We start from the raw sequence: 18,109 nt of genomic DNA, 5'->3' as shown, positions 1-18,109 counted from the left end.
CTATTCAAAGTTCTTTACTGATATTAACTCTTCTAGTGTTGAAATATTTTATCAGAATGGGAATTTATAAAATTAGCAACAACTTAGAGAGTAATACTTTTCAATACCTAGCCTAACCAGAGCATAAGAAAAGAGTATTTAGCCCTTTTTTCAGCCATCGTAAGTAAAAGCACCAGCAGTCAAAATGAAGTTCAATCCCTTTGTGATGTCTGACCAGAGCAAGAACCATAAATAAAAAGGCATTTCGCCTGACCAGGCGGTGGTGCAGTGGATAGAGCGTCAGACTGGGATGCCGAGGACCCAGGTTCGAGACCCCAGGGTTGCCAGCTTAAGCGCGGGCTCATCTGGCTTGAGCAAAAAGATCACCAGCTTGGACCCAAGGTCACTGGCTCGAGCAAGGGGTTACTTGGTCTGCTGAAGGCCCGTGGTCAAGGCACATATGAGAAAGCAATCAATGAACAACTAAGGTGTTGCAACAAAAAACTGATGATTGATGCTTCTCATCTCTCTCCGTTCCTGTCTGTCTGTCCCTCTCTATCCCTCTCTCTGACTCTCTCTGTCCCTGTAAAAAAAAAAAAAAAAAAAAGGCATTTCAGTGTACCTTCCCACATTTGCAGGAAGATTATGTCTCCTCCTTTTTCCAAAGAGCTGAGACAGAAGTACAATGCTTGATCCGTGCCCATCCAAAAGAATAATAAAGTTCAGGTTGTACCAGGACATTACAAAGAGCAGTGAACTGGCAAAGTAGTCCAGGTTTATGGGAAGAAATATGTCATCTCCACTGAAGGAGTGCAACGGGAGAAAGCTAATGGTACAACCATTCGTGTGGGCATTCCCCCCAGCAAGGTGGTTACACTGGACTAGAGCTGGACACAGACCACCAAAAAATCCTTGAACATAAAGCAAACTCTCACCAACTAGGAAAGGAAAAGGGTAAATAGAAGAGAGAGCCTGACTGTTGGTGGCACAGTGGACAGGCATCAACCTGGGAAGCTGAAGTTCCGGGTCGCCGGCTTGAGTGTGGGCTCGTCAGCTTGAGTACAGGGTCACTGGTTGAGCCCAAGGTTGCCGGCTTAATCAAGGGGTCACTGGAGTGCCTTGGGCCTCCCGGTCAAAGCACGTATGAGAAGCAAGTTAACTAAAGTGACACAACAACGAGTTGATGCTTCTCATCTCTCTCCTCCCTCTCTCCCTTCCTGCTTCTGTCTCTCTTTCAAAAACAAAACAAGCCTGACCGGGCAGTGGCACAGTGGATGGAGCGTAGGACTGGGATGCGGAGGACCCAGGTTCAAGACCCCGAGGTCGCCAGCTTGAGCGCGGGCTCATCTGGTTTGAGCAAATGCTCACCAGCTTGGACCCAAGGTCGCTGGCTCGAGCAAGGGGTTATTCGGTCTGCTGTAGCCCCGCGGTCAAGGCACATATGAGAAAGCAATCAATGAACAACTAAGGTGTCGCAACGAAAAACTAATGATTGATGCTTCTCATCTCTCTCCATTACTGTCTGTCTGTCCCTATCTGTCCCTCTCTCTGACTCTCTCTTTCCCTGTAAAAAAACAAAACAAAACAAACAAAAACCAAACAAACAAAAAAAAAGAAAAAAAGAAAAACAAAAAAAAATTAATGAATAAAAAAAGAAGGGAGAAACAACTGAGAAGATGCAGGAAGGCAGCAGCGTTGTGGGTGTATTGTGGCTCATTGAGAAGAAGGCCTAGGTGAAAAGCTAGCTGAGACCTGACCTGTGGTGGCACAGTGGATAAAGCATCGATCTGAAATGCTGAGGTTGCTGGTTCAAAACCCTAGGCTCACTGGTCAAAGCACATATGAGAAGCAACTAATATGAGTTGATGCTTCTGCTTTCTCCCTCACCTTTCTCTCTCTCTCCTCTCTTTAAAAAAAAAAATCAATAAACATCTGTATGTCCTCTTTGGAGAAGTGTCTATTCATTTCTTTTGCCCATTTTTTGATTGGATTGTTTGTCTTCCTGGTGTTGAGTTTTACAAGTTCTTTATAAATTTTGGTTATTAACCCCTTATCAGACGTATTGTCAAGTATGTTCTCCCATTGTGTGGTTTGTCTTTTTATTCTGTTTTTATTGTCTTTAGCTGTGCAGAAGCTTTTTAGTTTGATATAGTCCCATTTATTTATCCTGTCTTTTATTTCACTTGCCTGTGGATATTGCTGCGAGAGATGTTGGAGAGCTTACTGCCTATGTTTTCTTCTAAGATGCTTATGGTTTCACGGCTTACATTTAAGTCTTTTAACCATTTTGAGTTTATTTTTGTGAATGGTGTAAGTTGGTGGTCTAGTTTCATTCTTTTGCAGGTAGATGTCCAATTTTCCCAACACAATTTATTAAAGAGGCTGTCTTTACTCCATTGTATGCTCTTACCTCCTTTGTCAAATGAGCTGTGGGTTTATTTCTGGGTTCTCTCTTTTGTTCCATTGATCTATATGCCTGTTCTTATGCCAGTACCAGGCTGTTTTGAGTACAATGGCCTTGTAGTAGCTATCCCACTTTTAGGAATATACCCCAAGAACACCATAGCACTGTTCCAAAAGGAGAAATGCACCCCCATGTTTATGGCAGCATTGTTCACAATAGCAAAGATCTGGAAACAGCCCAAGTGTCCGTCAGTGGACAAGTGGATTAAAAAGCTTTGGTACATATATACTATGGAATACTACTCAGCCATAAGAAATGATGATATTGAATCATTTACAACAACATGGGTGGACCTTGATGATATTATACTGAGTGAAATAAGTAAATCAGAAAAAACTAAGAACTATATGATTTCATATCATATAGTTATATATATATGAGACATATATTTTATGTCTCATTTTATAGTCTGGACATAAAAATGAGACTCAGAGACATGGACAAGAGTGTGGTGGTTACGGTGGGGGGGAGAGGGAGAAGGTGGGGGAAGGGTAGAGGCACAAAGAAAACCAGTTAGAAGGTGACGGAAGACAATTTGACTTTGGGTGAGGGGTATGCAACATAATCAAATGTCAAAATAACCTGGAGATATTTTCTCTGAACATATGTACCTTGATTTATCAATGTTACCCCATTAAAATTAATTTTAAAAAATCAATAAAATCTTTTTAAAAAAGAAAGAAAAGCTAGCTGGAAACATTGCCATTTGAATTGTCTTACTGCCCTGCTCCTAATATGAAATAGCATATTTTTAAAAACTTTTTGGGAAAAGAAGAGTATCTACATATCATTTTAACAATGAACTGATAATTAAATAATAGTAATTTTACTCGTCAACAAATATTGATCAAGCATCTCTATACGTTTGGCAAGTTCTAAATACTTTACAAATGTTAACTCATCTAATTCTCATAAGACCAACATGAGGTAAGGTACTATATTATAAGCTCCGTTTTACAAATGAGGAAACTCCGGCACAGAAAGGTTAAGGAACTTTCCCAAAATCACACAGCTACTAAATGGCACAGTCAAAACTCAGGCCAAGGCCCCTGACTTCTAGTGGTGCAGTGTGTGGAGCATCTACCTGGAATGCTGATGTTGCTGGTTTGAATCCTTGAGCTTGCCGAGTCAAGGCACATACAGGAAGCAACTGTTTCTCTCCCCCTCCATCTCCCCTCTTTCTAAAAACCAATAAATAAAATCTAAAAAATAAAACAAAACACTCAGACCAAGGCAGCCTACTCTAGCATCTGCATTCTTACCCATCAGGCTACATACAGTACCTTGTAGCCCCTAAAACATCCTATCCTATTTTGATGATACTTAAGTGGTAGTTAATATATCATATTAATAAAGCAATAAGAATCTTTAACTTTTGTGACCAGTTATTCCCCTTGTCCCCTGGTTCATTAAGGCCTACAACATCAAGTGGCAGCAAGAATCCAGAGCCAACTTGCTTTTTTCTTTTTGTTCTATTGACATCTATCGAGTGTTCTGGATGCGACAAGCACTGTGGTAGATAGATGCCTGGAATAGAGAGATGAGAGACAGGCTGGTAAGCCAATGACTGCCCCCACGAAGACTGTAGGAGGTGGAAGATAAGCCCAGAGAAAGAGAGGGAACTTGGTCAACCCTCGAGCTTACACTTGAAGGACTCAATTTGCCAAGTGACTGAGCGAAAGGAGCCTGGACTGAACTGCCCTGCAAAGCTCCCTCAGGCCAGGTGTGAGGCTGAGTGGACTCACTGAGCTCTGTTGACAATACAGTTTTCAGTCCCCCTGGAACAGGAGACCAGCTCTAGCTCCCTATCTCTGCTAGAGCAAATATTGAGAAATGTCAGGCCCAGTGATTTCAGAGTTGCACCTTATTGCGTGTGCCACAGAATGGATCTCTTCTCCCCACAGAATGAGAATCAGGGGGCCAAGGCAGATTTGAATCCTGGTAAATGAGAGTGGGGAATACCTAAGGGCCACTTTGGGACACACAGAAAGAGGGAAGAACCCAAAAAGAGGGACTGGAAATTGATTCTGCAAAGTTTCCCATACACAGGGGGACAGGATGCTCAGAGATGGGGATGGGACTACTGCCTGATGTCAGACCAACACTCAGTAACCACAGGGCAACTGCGTATCAGCTTTCCTGGGGTCTCCCAGGAATCCCTGTCTCTTTTCTTTTCTTTTCTTTTTTTTTAATTTTTTTTATTTATTTATTTTTTTACAGAGACAGAATGAGTCAGAGAGAGGGATAGACAGGGACAGACAGACAGGAATGGAGAGAGATGAGAAGCATCAATCATTAGTTTTTCATTGCGCGTTGCAACACCTTAGTTGTTCATTGATTGCTTTCCCATATGTGCCTTGACCGCGGGCCTTCAGCAGACTGAGTAACCCCTTGCTGGAGCCAGCGACCTTGGGTTCAAGCTGGTGGGCTCTTCTTCAAACCAGATGAGCCCGCACTCAAGCTGGCGACCTCGGGGTCTCGAACCCGGGTCCTCTGCATTCCAGTCCGACGCTCTATCCACTGCGCCACCGCCTGGTCAGGCTTTTCTTTTCTTTTTTAAATAACCAAATAATAGCTATAACTATACACACAGGTAGTTAAATCAGTGTTTTCTTAAGAGATTTCATACATATAATCAATCTATCAAAGTGACCAATACATTTGCTTTAAAAAGCTACTGCCTGACCTGTGGTGGCGCAGTGGATAGAGCATTGACCTGGAGCACTGAGGTTGCTGGTTCGAGACCCTGGGCTTGCCTGGTCAAGGTACATACAACAAGTAATCAATGAACAACTAAAGTGAAGCAACTATAAGTTGAAACTTCTTGTCCTCCCCTCTCCTCTCTCTGTAAAATCAATAAATAAAATCTTTAAAAAAAAAAAAAAAAAGCTACTAATTTTTATGACTTTATTGATTTTTCAACACCACTAAGTTCCCAGGCAGGTGTCAGTGAGCCCTCCCATGAAAATTATTAACTATAATGCTTCTGTGTCTGGTAAATATTTGGTTAACATGTTCTTGGCTTGTGTTTTGCTGAAGCATGGACTCTGGGGAAGTATATGCATCTCTGTTTCGTATCGTATTTGTGCATTTCTGAGGACATGGGCCGTGTTTGTTTAACTGATCTTACACAGTGCCAGCTCCACGTACAAGGGCATACATCAACAATCAATGCAATCAAGAGGTGAAGGTTTGTTTCCAAGAGGGGGTTAAAATATGGGCACATTTGCACATCTCAGTTTTTAATAACTCCTAAAACAAAGGTGATTTATAAGTACCAAACACATCAGCCCCCAAAATACACTGTAACTAATCAAAACGACCATTTGGGCAAGCTCACACATTTTGACTTTTTAGCACCGAGTGACAGTTCTCACCTGGGTCTGATACAGGCCGATCTGAAAGAAAGTAACAGCACAGCAGTACAGCTCCTGGGCCAATTGCCCCCTCGATGCATTTTCTTTTCTTTTCTTTTCTTTTTAAAATATTTTTTATTTTTTATTTATTGATTTTGGCATGAGAGGGAGGGAGAGAGAGACAGGAACATCGACCTGTTCCTGTATGTGCTCTGACCGGGGATAGAACTGGCAACCTCTATGCTTTGGGACAGTGATTCAACCAACCGAGCTATCCGGCCAGGGCCCCTCTATGCATTTTCAAGTCGTGTCTACCACAATTTTCCTCTCTCTTAAAAAAAAAAAAAAAAAAGGTTTGTTTTTTTTTCATGCTTTTATTTTCCCTCCTATACAAACTATGGGAGCGTCCAAGTGTCAAGTGATACAAGAGTAAATAAAAATGATAGCTAACACTTACAGAGAACTTACCATATGCCAGTCCCAAATCTAGGGGTTTTACATGTCTGAAGTTATTTGATTCTCACATCTACCCTGTGAAATCAGCTCTATCATGCTCATTTTCAAAGGGGGAAAGCTTTTTTTTTTCTTTTTTTTTTTTTAAGCTGGAAACGGGGAGAGACGGTCAGACAGACTCCCGCATGCACCCGACCAGGATCCACCCGGCACGCCCACTAAGGGGCGATGCTCTGCCCACCAGGGGCGATGCTCTGCCCCTCCAGGGCGTCGCTCTGCCTCGACCAGAGCCACTCTAGCGCCTGGGGCAGAGGCCAAGGAGCCATCCCCAGCGCCCGGGCCATCTTTGCTCCAGTGGAGCCTTGGCTGCGGGAGGGGAAGAGAGAGACAGAGAGGAAGGAGGGGGGCGGGGGTGGAGAAGCAAATGGGCGCTTCTCCTATGTGCCCTGACCGGGAATCGAACCCGGGTCCCCCACACGCCAGGCCGATGCTCTACCGTTGAGCCAACCGGCCAGGGCTGGGGGAAAACTTTTTATTTCCTTGAAGGAAACTTAGGTCCAGAAAGATGAAATGTCCTGCTCAAGCTCACAAATCTATCATGGTGATACACTGGGCCTGTTCCTACAGATATCAACGTATCTCTCCTACCTCCCGTTATTCTCAAAATAGCACTGCTAGGAGAAGATTTACAACAGTTTTAAGCTGGAGTTGGGGTTTTAAACAAACCATCAACTGGAAAGAACTGTGGAGAGAACTGTGGTATGAAGAAGCCCAGCACAGAAGGCGCAGGGTGCCTGGGCTGGCTTGCTGGAAGGGCTGTCCTGACACATACACACAGTCACAGGACCGTTGCTTTTGGGCCATGGTCGTTCTCAACCATTTTGGGTTTGCAACGCGTGACATGTTATAGTTGTTTGACTTTGTGACAAGACACCTTACCTTCTACCTCCCCACAGCTTCCCTCTATCTCAGCCCCAGAACAGAGGAAGTGCCAACTAGGAACTGACTTTTAAAAATTAATTAGATTTTGTAAGTTTCACCCTAACCTATGAAAACCCCACCCTCTCTGTCAAGGTTGGGAACAAAAGAAGATGGCCCCAGGGTACAAGAACGGCTGGAGGACAGAATACTTGGGACCACTCAAAGAATCATTTTTAGGAAATTATAATTATTTTTAATACCACCTTATACTGTTTTAAAGCACTTTCACAATGGCAAGTGTATAGAATTGGATGTCAAAGTTACTGGAAGAAAATTACATTAACATTATTTGAAATAAGGGATGGTAGATTTATGGGTGATTTCCCTTTCTTCTCCACACTTCTCTCTATTTTCAAATATTCCTACTATAAGTAAGTTCTGCTAATAATCCAAAATAATAATACTAATAACTTTAAAAGTGAAGTTTATTCCTCTACTCAACAGATGTTTTTTGAGTACTTACCACATGCCAGGCATTGTCTTAACAGTAAAACAACAGCTCCTGTGGAGCTCCCATTGTGGGGAAGGCTAATGTTATTAGGCACAGATCATTTGTCCCTCTGTATAAGAGTTGACATTGAGCACATTTTCGGGGTAGGTGATCTGGAGGGAGAGACTGCAGTCTGCTGGGGGCAACAGGAGCCCCAAGAAGGGGAACGATGCTGAACGGAGAGGTCTGCAGTGAGCAGCACGCTTCAGCCGTGTTGCAATGTTATTGGCAGCTGGTTCTTGGGAGTCCGAGCTCCACCTTCTCTTGTCCAAGGCCACTTCCTATACTCAACCACCCTCCCTGGGACATTGTGAAACTTGAGTTGGGAATCACTGACATCCAGTCACCGGTCAACATGGGGCCAAGAACAGAACAGGGCATACTGCTGACGTCAGTGTGAGGAAAGCCACATGGGCCTGTGCCCATCCACTGATGCAGGTGTCATTCCGAGGACGGACAGGGTGTTCTCTCCGAGTCACCTTCCAAGGCAATGTGCTAGACATTTACTTAGACAATAGATGAAGGAACCTGCTTTTTTTCACTATCGTATATGTGGCATCACTGACATCCTAAGGCTTAGAGAACTACTATTTTTTCACTAGCTCCCCCTGACATCTTCGCTGGGCACATTATTATACTTATTATAATTATAAAGGTATATATGCCACCATTGGCAAGTGTATCAGTTTGCTAGGGCTGGAATAACAAAATACCAAAAACTGAGTGGCTTAAACAACAGGAATTTATTGTCTCACAGTTCTGGAGGCCAGAAGTCCAAGATCAAGGTGTCAGTGAGACCGCTCACTTCTTAGGCCTGTGAGGGAGGCATCTGTTCTAGAACTTTCTTCTTGGCTATCTTTTCCCTGTCTCTCCTTACACTGCCTTCCTCTGTACATGTCTAAAACTCTGTGCCCAAATTTCCCCGTTTTATAAGGGCACTGGTCATATCAGATTAGGGACCAACCTAATGATCTCATTTTAACTTCATTACTTCTGTAAAGACTCTATCACCAACTAAAGATACATTCGGAGGTGCTGGAGCTTAAGACTTCAATACATCTTTTTTTTTTTTTTGAGAGGAGATGCAACCTAACCCATTACAGTATTTTATGGCATAATGCTAAGAGGAATAATAACAGCAAACTCTCATTTGGCATGTTCTATGCATCAGGTAGCATTATGAATATTTTAAATATGTTGATCAGTCTTCACAATGCCCCTGTGGTGTGTGAGTATCCTCATTTTGCAGATAAGGAAACTGAGGCATAGCAAGGTTATTTTCTCAAAGTCACATAGCTAATAACTAGTAGAATCAGGCTTTGAACCTGAGCAACCAGGCTCCAGAGACCCTACGCTTCAGAATGCACACCACAACACTTTACGTCATGATTATAATATTGAAATAGAGAGAAATAAAAAATGAGGAAAAAATAAAATGTACCTTTCAAGTCAAAAAATTTTTTTATCAGACAAAGCCTTAATAGAATATGCAAAAATGAAAGTAGTCTACAGTAAGAATAGGGGTTACTTTTTATGTTTCATTACTTTTACAATTAATATATGTACATGTTTTTATAAACTTTTTCTAAAAATAGACTACTATGAAAAAGTCTCAATGAGGCCCTGGCCAGTTGGCTCAGTGGTAGAGCATCGGCCTGGCGTGCAGAAGTCCCGGGTTTGATTCCCGGCCAGGGCACACAGGAGAAGTGCCCATCTGCTTCTCCACCCCTCCCCCTCTCCTTCCTCTCTGTCTCTCTCTTCCCCTCCCGCAGCCAAGGCTCCATTGGAGCAAAGATGGCCCGGGCGCTGGGGATGGCTCCTTGGCCTCTGAGTGACGTCCCGTAGGGGCAGAGCATCGCCCCCTGGTGGGCATGCCAGGTGGATCCTGGTTGGGCGCATGCGGGAGTCTGTCTGTCTCTCCCCGTTTCCAGCTTCAGAAAAATACAAAAAAAAAAAAAAAAGTCTCAATGATCTGAAAAAAAAATTTTTTTTTTAGAGAAAAAGAGAGAGAGGGACTGACAAGAGAGGAAATGATGGAGAGGAGAAGCATCAACTCATAGTTGCAGCACCTTAGTTGTTCACTGATTGCTTTCTTCTATGTGCCTTCATGGGGAGGGGGCTTCCAGCTGAGCCAGTGACCTCTTGCTCAAGCCAGCGACCTTGGGCTCAAGCCAGTGACCTTGGGGCCTCAAACCTCTGTCCTCTGCATCCCAGGCTGATGCTTTATCTACTGCGCCATCACCTGGTCTGTCTGGGAAAATCCTTAAGGATACCATACATCAAAAGATGAGTGACATGATGGACAGAGACCTGACTTGGGGGGAGAGGGTGAAGACACAATACAGTGTACAGAAGATGTGTTCTAGAATTGTGCACCTGAAACTTCTATAATACAGTGTGTCCGTAAAGTCATGGTGCACTTTTGACCGGTCACAAGAAAGCAACAAAAGACGATAGAAATGTGAAATCTGCACCAAATAAAAGGAACACCCTCCCAGTTTCTGTAGGATAATGTGGCAGCATGTGCGCATGCGCAGATGATGATGTAACACCGTGTATACAGCGGAGCAGCCCACAGCCATGCCAGTCAAGATGTGGACGGTACAGAGGAAAGTTCAGTGTGTTCTGTGGCTCGCTAAATTCGAATTCGTGACCAAAGTGCAACGTGAATATCGGCACGTTTATAACAAAGCACCACCACATAGGAAAGCATTACTCGGTGGGATAAGCAGTTAAAGGAAACCAGCAGTTTGGTGGAGAAACCCCGTTCTGGTAGGCCATCAGTCAGTGACGAGTCTGTAGAGGCTATACGGGATAGCTACCTAAGGAGCCCTAAAAAATCTGTGCGTGAGCCCACATTGAACTGCACTGAATAGGTATGAAACTGGGAGAGTTTTCCTTTTATTTGGTGCAGATTTCACATTTCTATTGTCTTTTGTTGCTTTCCTGTGACCAGTCAAATGTGCACCATGACTTTATGGACATACTGTATTTTAACTAGTATCACATCAATAAAACCAAAAAAAAAAAAAAAAAAAAGGCGAGCCCTGGCTAGATAGCTCGGTTGGTTAGAACATTGTCCCGAAGCACAGAGATTGCTGGTTCAACCCATGGTCAGGGCACTTACAAGAACAGATCAGTGTTCCTGTCTTTCTCCCTTCCTTTATCTTCGCTAAAATCAATACATAAAAAATAACAAATAAATATATAAAACGAGTGATAATTACCATTTGGTATTACCAGTCTCCTAGATAGCCCCAATGATCCTTGCCATCTGGTGTTCAAGCCCCTAGGTGGTCCTTCCAATGGATAAGGGCTGACTTGTGCAACCAATAGAATACTGCAGAGATACTAAGTGACTTTCAAGGCAAAGGGAAAAAAAAAGTGCACTGCAACTTCCACTGTGGTCTCTTGGATCTCTTGCTCTGGAAAAAGCTGCCATTTTGTTAGTACACCCAAACAGACCTGTGGAGAGCCCTCTTGAAGAGGAATTAAGGCAGCATCAGAATACCCACCATGTGCATGAACGACCTCTGGAGCAGAGAGGTGCTCCAGCCCCACGAAAGCCTAGCTGACTGCAGTCCCAGCCGAACTCTTGGCTGCAACCTTATGGGAGACCCCCTAACTACCCAGCCCAGCCACTCCTGAATTCTGACCCACGGTGCGGTCAACAGAATAATGTCCCCCCAAAGATGTCCACATCCTATTCCCAATCTGTGAATATGTCACTTTACATAGCAAAGGGTGGCTTTGCAAATATAATTAAGGCTCTTAAAATAAGGAAATTATCCTGGATTACCTGGGTGGGCCCAGTTTCTTGAATCTAAACTCTAACCTGCCTAGGCTCTAAAGTTTTTACAACCTTTGGGAATGGTGCATAATGTAGGAGAGATAATTATTTTTCTTTTTTTTTAATTTTAGAGAGAGAGGAGAAAGAAGGGCAATGGTGAGTAGTGGGAAGCATCCACTCATAGTAGTTGCTTCTCGTATGTGCCTTGACTGGGCAAGCCCGGGGTTTTGAACAGGTAACCTCAGTGTTCCAGGTCCACGCTTTATCCACTGCACCACCACAGGTCAGACAAGATAATTCTTAACTTTGCACATAGACAGCTTACACTTTGAGGAATCTCTCAGGCTCTGAGGCTTGGGCCTGCCCTTGACTTTTCTTTCCTAGAGAAATGGGTGCTATGGATGAGGTATAGAAACTGGTTTTGTTGTTGTGGTTTTGTATTGTTTTATTTTGCTTTTGTGGAGTATTAAGAAAAATTATTCAACACTTGAAAATAAGGCAAAAGATAATTACATGTGTTCAAGGTCAGAGTATTGCCTAAGAGCCACCCCCACCAAATATGATCGATTCTCTAGAGACAGTAGGTCTTTGACTTATTACTTGTTCTCTTTTTTTTTCCTGAAGTTAGAAGCAGGGAGGCAGTCAGACAGACTCCCACATGCGCCCAACCGGGATCCACCTGGCATGCCCACCAGGGGGCGATGCTCCGTTGCAGCCAGAGCCATTCTAACTGAGGAGGAAGCCATGCAGCCAGCCTCTCTGCGCCCGGGCCAACTTTGCTCCAATGGAGCCATGGCTGTGGGAGGGGAAGAGAGAGCTAGAAAGAAGGGGAAGGGTGGAGAAGCAGATGGGTGCTTCTCCTGTGTGCCCTGGCTGGGAATCGAACCCTGGACTTCCACATGCTGGGCTGACGCTCTCCTGCTAAGCCAACCGGCCAGGGCCCTTATTACTTGTTCTTAATTGAGCTGGGGCTCTGTAAAGTTGGTTTCTCTTTTAGATTGGTCAATTGCAAATGCTTTCTTTAAGGATGAAAATGATTCCTTGTCTTGTAGAAAGAGTAACTTCAGAGTTTATAGTTTATTGTTTTGTGGATTTGGTGACAAAAACTGTTACCATTTTCCCAGGACTGAGAGGTTACCCAGAACACAGAACTTTTAGAACCATCCTGGGCTAACTGGGGTGGTTGGCCACCCTGCTTGCAAGAATTAGCCAGTTTTGGCCCTGGCTGGACAGCTCTGTTGGGCAGAGCATTGTCCCAAGGCACAGAGGTTGCCAGTTCAATCCCCAGTCAGGGCACATACAGGAACAGATCAATGTTCCTGTCTCTCTCGCTTCCTCCCTTCCTCTCTCTGAAATCAATAAAATAAACATTTAAAAATATCATATAGCCCTGGCCGGTTGGCTCAGTGGTAGAGCATCGGCCTGGCGTGCGGAAGTCCCGGGTTCGATTCCCGGCCAGGGCACACAGGAGAGGCGCCCATCTGCTTCTCCACCCCTCCCCCTCTCCTTCCTCTCTGTCTCTCTCTTCCCCTCCCGCAGCCAAGGCTCCACTGGAGCAAAAGATGGCCCCGGCGCTGGGGATGGCTCCTTGGCCTCTGCCCCAGGCGCTAGAGTGGCTCTGGTCGCGATGCCCCGGATGGGCAGAGCATCGCCCCCTGGTAGGCATGCTGGGTGGATCCCAGTGGGGCGCATGCGGGAGTCTGTCTGACTGCCTCCCCGTTTCCAGCTTCAGAAAAATACAAAAAAAAAAGAGATAAAAATATCATATAATTAGCCAGTTTTGGATCTGACTTGGTTATCTTCTTTCAACATTCATTGACCAGAAATACTTTAGCCTCTCTCATATGCCTTTGAATTAGTTTTACACACACACACATACACACACACACACACACACACATACACAGATTTATTTTTTTTAATTGAATTTATTGGGGTAACATTGGTTAATAAAATTATATAGAGTTTCAGGTGTATAGTTCCATAATACATCATCTGATTATTGCCTTGTGTGTTCAGAATGCCTATCACCAATAAATCAACAACAAGTGTTGATCAGGGTGTGGAGAACGGGAACCCTTGTGCACTACTGTTGGGAAAACAGATTGCTGCAGTCACTGTAGAAAGCAGTATGGGGCTATCTCAAAAAGTTAAAAATGAAACTGCCTTATGACCCAGCAATTTTACCTCTGGGATTATCTGAAGAAACCCAAAGCACTTATTCAAAAGAACATGTACACCCCTATGTTCACTGCAGCATTATTTGCAATGGCCAAGATCTGGAAACAGCCCACGTGCCCAGCAGTGGATGAGTGGATAAAAAAGCTGTGATACATTGACACAGTGGAATTCTACTAGGCCATAAAAAAAAAGAAGAAAATCTTACCTTTTGTGACAGCATGGCTGGACCTGGATAGTATTATGCTCAGTGAAATAAGTCATTCAGAGAAAGACAAATACCATATGACTTCATTTACACATGAACCTATTTTCTCTTTTTTTTTTTTTTTTTTTACAGGGACAGAGAGAGAGAGTCAGAGAGAGGGATAGACAGGGACAGACAGGAATGAAGAGAGATGAGAAGCATCAATCATTAATTTTTCATTGCACATTGCGACACCTTAGTTGTTCATTGATTGCTTTCTCATATGTGCCTTGACCGTGGGCCTTCATTATACCTAGTAACCCCTTGCCCAAGCCAGAAACCTTGGGTTCAAGCTGGTGAGCTTTTGCTCAAACCAGATGAGCCCGCGCTCAAGCTGGCGACCTCGGGGTCTCGAACCTGGGTCCTCCACATCCCAGTCCGACATTCTATCCACTGCGCCACTGCCTGGTCAGGCTGAACCTATTTTTCTTATACCACAGTCTGCCCTAATGAAGTAAATAAATGTTTGACAGACGCATTTTATATTTGTATGAGTCATGCTTTTTAACTTTTAAATGAGTGCTTTGACAAGAGAAGGGGTTCTCTGGTGAGGAGGGCGGGCAGGGAGGTGCTTCTGGGAGAGCAAATCCTGAGGGTCCACCCTGGAGAAGCTGTTTCTGTTTCTCATCCCTTTATTGATCCTCTTTCTCTTGAGCCTATAGATATTTCTTCAGTTTCTTCCTCCCAGCAATGGCCCTGTCTCCTACTCTGCTCATCCAAGTGAGAAATCAAAGTTCTTCCTAGCAACTCCTTCATGACCTAGTCAGAGTCACTAACACTATTCAAATATAAGTGACACTCTCTTGAATTTACTTAACTTTGTAATAAAAAAAAAAGGTTTACAGCTATAAATACCTGACCTTTCTTGACTACCTGCCATTCCTTGAGGATCTGTCTGTCATCGAGCATCTGACATTCGGTAACCAAGCTCCTGGCCACTTGGCGCTACTTACTGATCACTTGCTCCTTGTTTATGGAGCTACATCTCCTAAATATCGCTCAAATCCTTTTCCTCTTCATTCCCAATGCCAAAGCCTTGGCTTGGGCCTGCTCTTCTTCTAGACATCCTGAAACGTTATTTCCATAACAAATTTTACTGAGGTACTTCCCTGATTAAAAGTCATCTCTGGCCCTGGCCGGTTGGCTCAGTGGTAGAGCGTCGGCCTGGCGTGCAGAAGTCCCGGGTTCGATTCCCGGCCAGGGCACACAGGAGAAGCGCCCATCTGCTTCTCCAACCCTCCCCCTCTCCTTCCTCTCTGTCTCTCTCTTCGCCTCCCACAGCCGAGGCTCCATTGGAGCAAAGATGGCCTGGGCGCTGGGGATGGCTCCTTGGCCTCTGCCCCAGGCACTAGAGTGGCTCTGGTCACAACGGAGCGACATCGCCCCCTGGAGGGCAGAGCGTTGCCCCCTGGTGGGCGCGCCGGGTGGATCCCGGTCGGGCGCATGCGGGAGTCTGTCTGACTGTCTCTTCCTGTTTCCAGCTTCGGAAAAATACAAAAAAAAAAAAAAAAAAGTCATCTCTGGTGGCAAAGCATGGCCTGTAGTCACAAACCTACCATGTGTGCTAATACACAAATATTTCCTTATAAATGATATCTGTGCGCCTATTACCAATATATTGCTTCCATTATAAATCAGATACAGAAAAAGGGTTCACGAAGAGATAACATTTACAAATAGTTCCATTTTACCCCCTACACTGCAGTGGAGGTTGTGTGCACTTTCCTGAAGACCGCAGACCCCACAGCATTCAGTTCACGTTTATATGGCTGGCTTACAAGGCTTCTTGTTCTCGGGCCCCTGCCTACCTCTTCTGTCTCTTTTCCCTTTACTTCCTCCCTCACTCCTAGTGCTCCGGTCCAAATGGAAAGATTCGAACTTGAAGCTCCCAAACCTACCTGCTTTCTATTTGTTGTCTTCTTTGGAATGCTGCCCCCACACTCGGCTACCCAAGCCCAAGGCCCTCTGCTGTCTTAGTCATTCCTAAAAGCTGTTCTCAAGCACTCCTTCCTCTGGGAAGCTGAGCTTTGGTTACTTCTACCTCCCTATTCCTCTATACCCTGTGCACATTACTTTCTTAGCAATAATCCACAACATCTACCTCTCTGCCTCTCTTATTAAACTGTAAGCTCACTAAGGAACTGTCTTATTCATTTGGTCATCCACAGTGCCTGATAAAACAATAACAATGACAATAATAACAGCCAATACTTTTATAATATTAATAAATGCCAGCCACTGCTTCAAGTGTTTATACATATTTAATCCTATGAGATGGGTACAATTATCCCCATTTTGCATAGGAGGACGCTGGGGCACAGAGAGGCTGAGTAACTAACTCCCCAAGGTCACTTATGCAAAGTTCAGGAGACACCGAACTGAACTGCGTGCTATCACATCTGTGATAAGGGAAGTCCTGTGTAGCCACTTAGGCTCAGATGGACAAGGAAATGCTCAGGCTAAGGAAGAGAGGTTCTGTGTGAGTTGCACCCAGTCTGAGCCTACACTGCCCTCTACTGGTCAGCTCTGTCCTTGCTGCAGGCTTAACTGGGTCAGAAGTCCCCTCTGCCACCGGAGCTTGAGTTGGGGGTCTGATAAGCACAAAAGAGGCAGAAGATCATGCGGGGAATATGCAGGGATTGCCCTTTGATCCATATACCTGAAGGACTATCTCATTGATAGGGATGGTTCAATGAAGCCCCTCAGAGTTAGAACTGAATTGGGAAAGAGCACCCTCTGTCCCCAAATGCCCAAGAACATATCCCAAACCAACAGAAATGTTTACTTTCTAAGAAAGAAAAAACTTGTCCTGACCAGGTGGTGGCACAGTAGATAGAGCATCAGCCCGGGATGCTGAAGACCCAGGTTTGAAACCCTGAGGTGGCTGGCTTAAACATGGCTTATCAGCTTGAGCGTGGGGTCACCAGCTTGAGCATGGGGTCAAAGATATGACCCTGTGGTTGCTGGCTTGAACCCAAAGGTTGCTGGCTTGAAACCCAAGGTCGCTGGCTTGAGCAAGAGGTCACTGGCTTGGCTAGAACCCCTTGGTTAAGGCACATATGAGAAAGCAATCAATGAACAGCTAAGGTACCACAACTACAAGTTGATGCTTCTCATCTCTCTCCCTTCCTGCTTGTCTGTCCCTCTGTCTGTCTGTCTCTCTCCCACACAGAAAGAAAGAAAGAAAGAAAGAAAGAAAGAAAGAAAGAAAGAAAGAAAGAAAGAAAGAGAGAGAGAAAGAAAGAAAGAAAGAAAAAGAGGGAGGGAGGGAGGGAGGGAGGGAGGAAAAACCGAATGGTTCTCAATGGGGTGCCTCACAGAACTAGTGAAAAGCACGGATGCCCAGTCTCCATTGCAAGCCGGCTATGTCAGAGCACAAGTGTACACCGTCTCTCCTCGGGGCTAGTCTCAGGCTGCACTTCCCCAAGACCAGTTAGTATCCCACTTTTCCAGTTTAAGCAAAGGCAATGTCTTTGCATTTGTACTTTCGTAGAAAATTATGCTATTTTACAACTCTGTAAATAATAAGGAATTAAGAGCGATGCAAAAAAAAGAAAATCTTGTTTGTAGACATGCAGATTTGATCCTGTCTGGTAGAGGCTCAACTGATTTGCTTTCCTTCTTTGGAAGAAATGAGTTTTGCCTCCTTTGTACATTCATCTCATTATTCCTGATCCATATAGGTCTGTTCTTCAGATTCTCTCCTGAACCTGCTAAAACATCAGCCTGATTCCCTGAGAGATTTTGGAGTTTTAAAAAAAATCTTTAGCATATAGTAATTTTATACCTGAACAAGAGTCATGATTTTACCTTTTTTGGAAAATTACCTCGAACCCTCCATGGCAAGTACTCGGTCTGACCTCGGGCCATCTGCTATTCTGCTTTCTCTTTCGGTTGCACGCTCGGAATTTCCCAGGAAAGGGCTCCTGTCCCTGTAACCTTTTACAGGATGCAGAAAGTCTGTCCCAGTGTCTCTGGAAGAACAGTGGAATGACCAAAACACGTTGTATTTTTTTCTTCTTCATTTTTCTGAAGCAGGAAATAGGGAGAGACAGTCAGACAGACTCCCGCTTGCGCCCGACCGGGATCCACCCGGCACGCCCACCAGGGGCGATGCTCTGCCCATCCTGGGCGTTGCCATGTTGCGACCAGAGCCACTCTAGCGCCTGAG

The 18,109-nt window shown here is 44.5% G+C and overlaps 1 pseudogene; it reads left to right on the top strand.

Moving 5' to 3' along the window:
- On the top strand, nucleotides 1–1,004 carry LOC136313010 (large ribosomal subunit protein uL24-like; annotated as a pseudogene).
- The last annotated feature ends 17,105 nt before the right edge of the window (nucleotides 1,005–18,109 follow it).

This window comes from Saccopteryx bilineata, chromosome 9 (assembly GCF_036850765.1).
Source record: "Saccopteryx bilineata isolate mSacBil1 chromosome 9, mSacBil1_pri_phased_curated, whole genome shotgun sequence".
Lineage (NCBI taxonomy): Eukaryota > Metazoa > Chordata > Mammalia > Chiroptera > Emballonuridae > Saccopteryx > Saccopteryx bilineata.
This window is presented reverse-complemented; position numbering and strand designations above follow the sequence as displayed.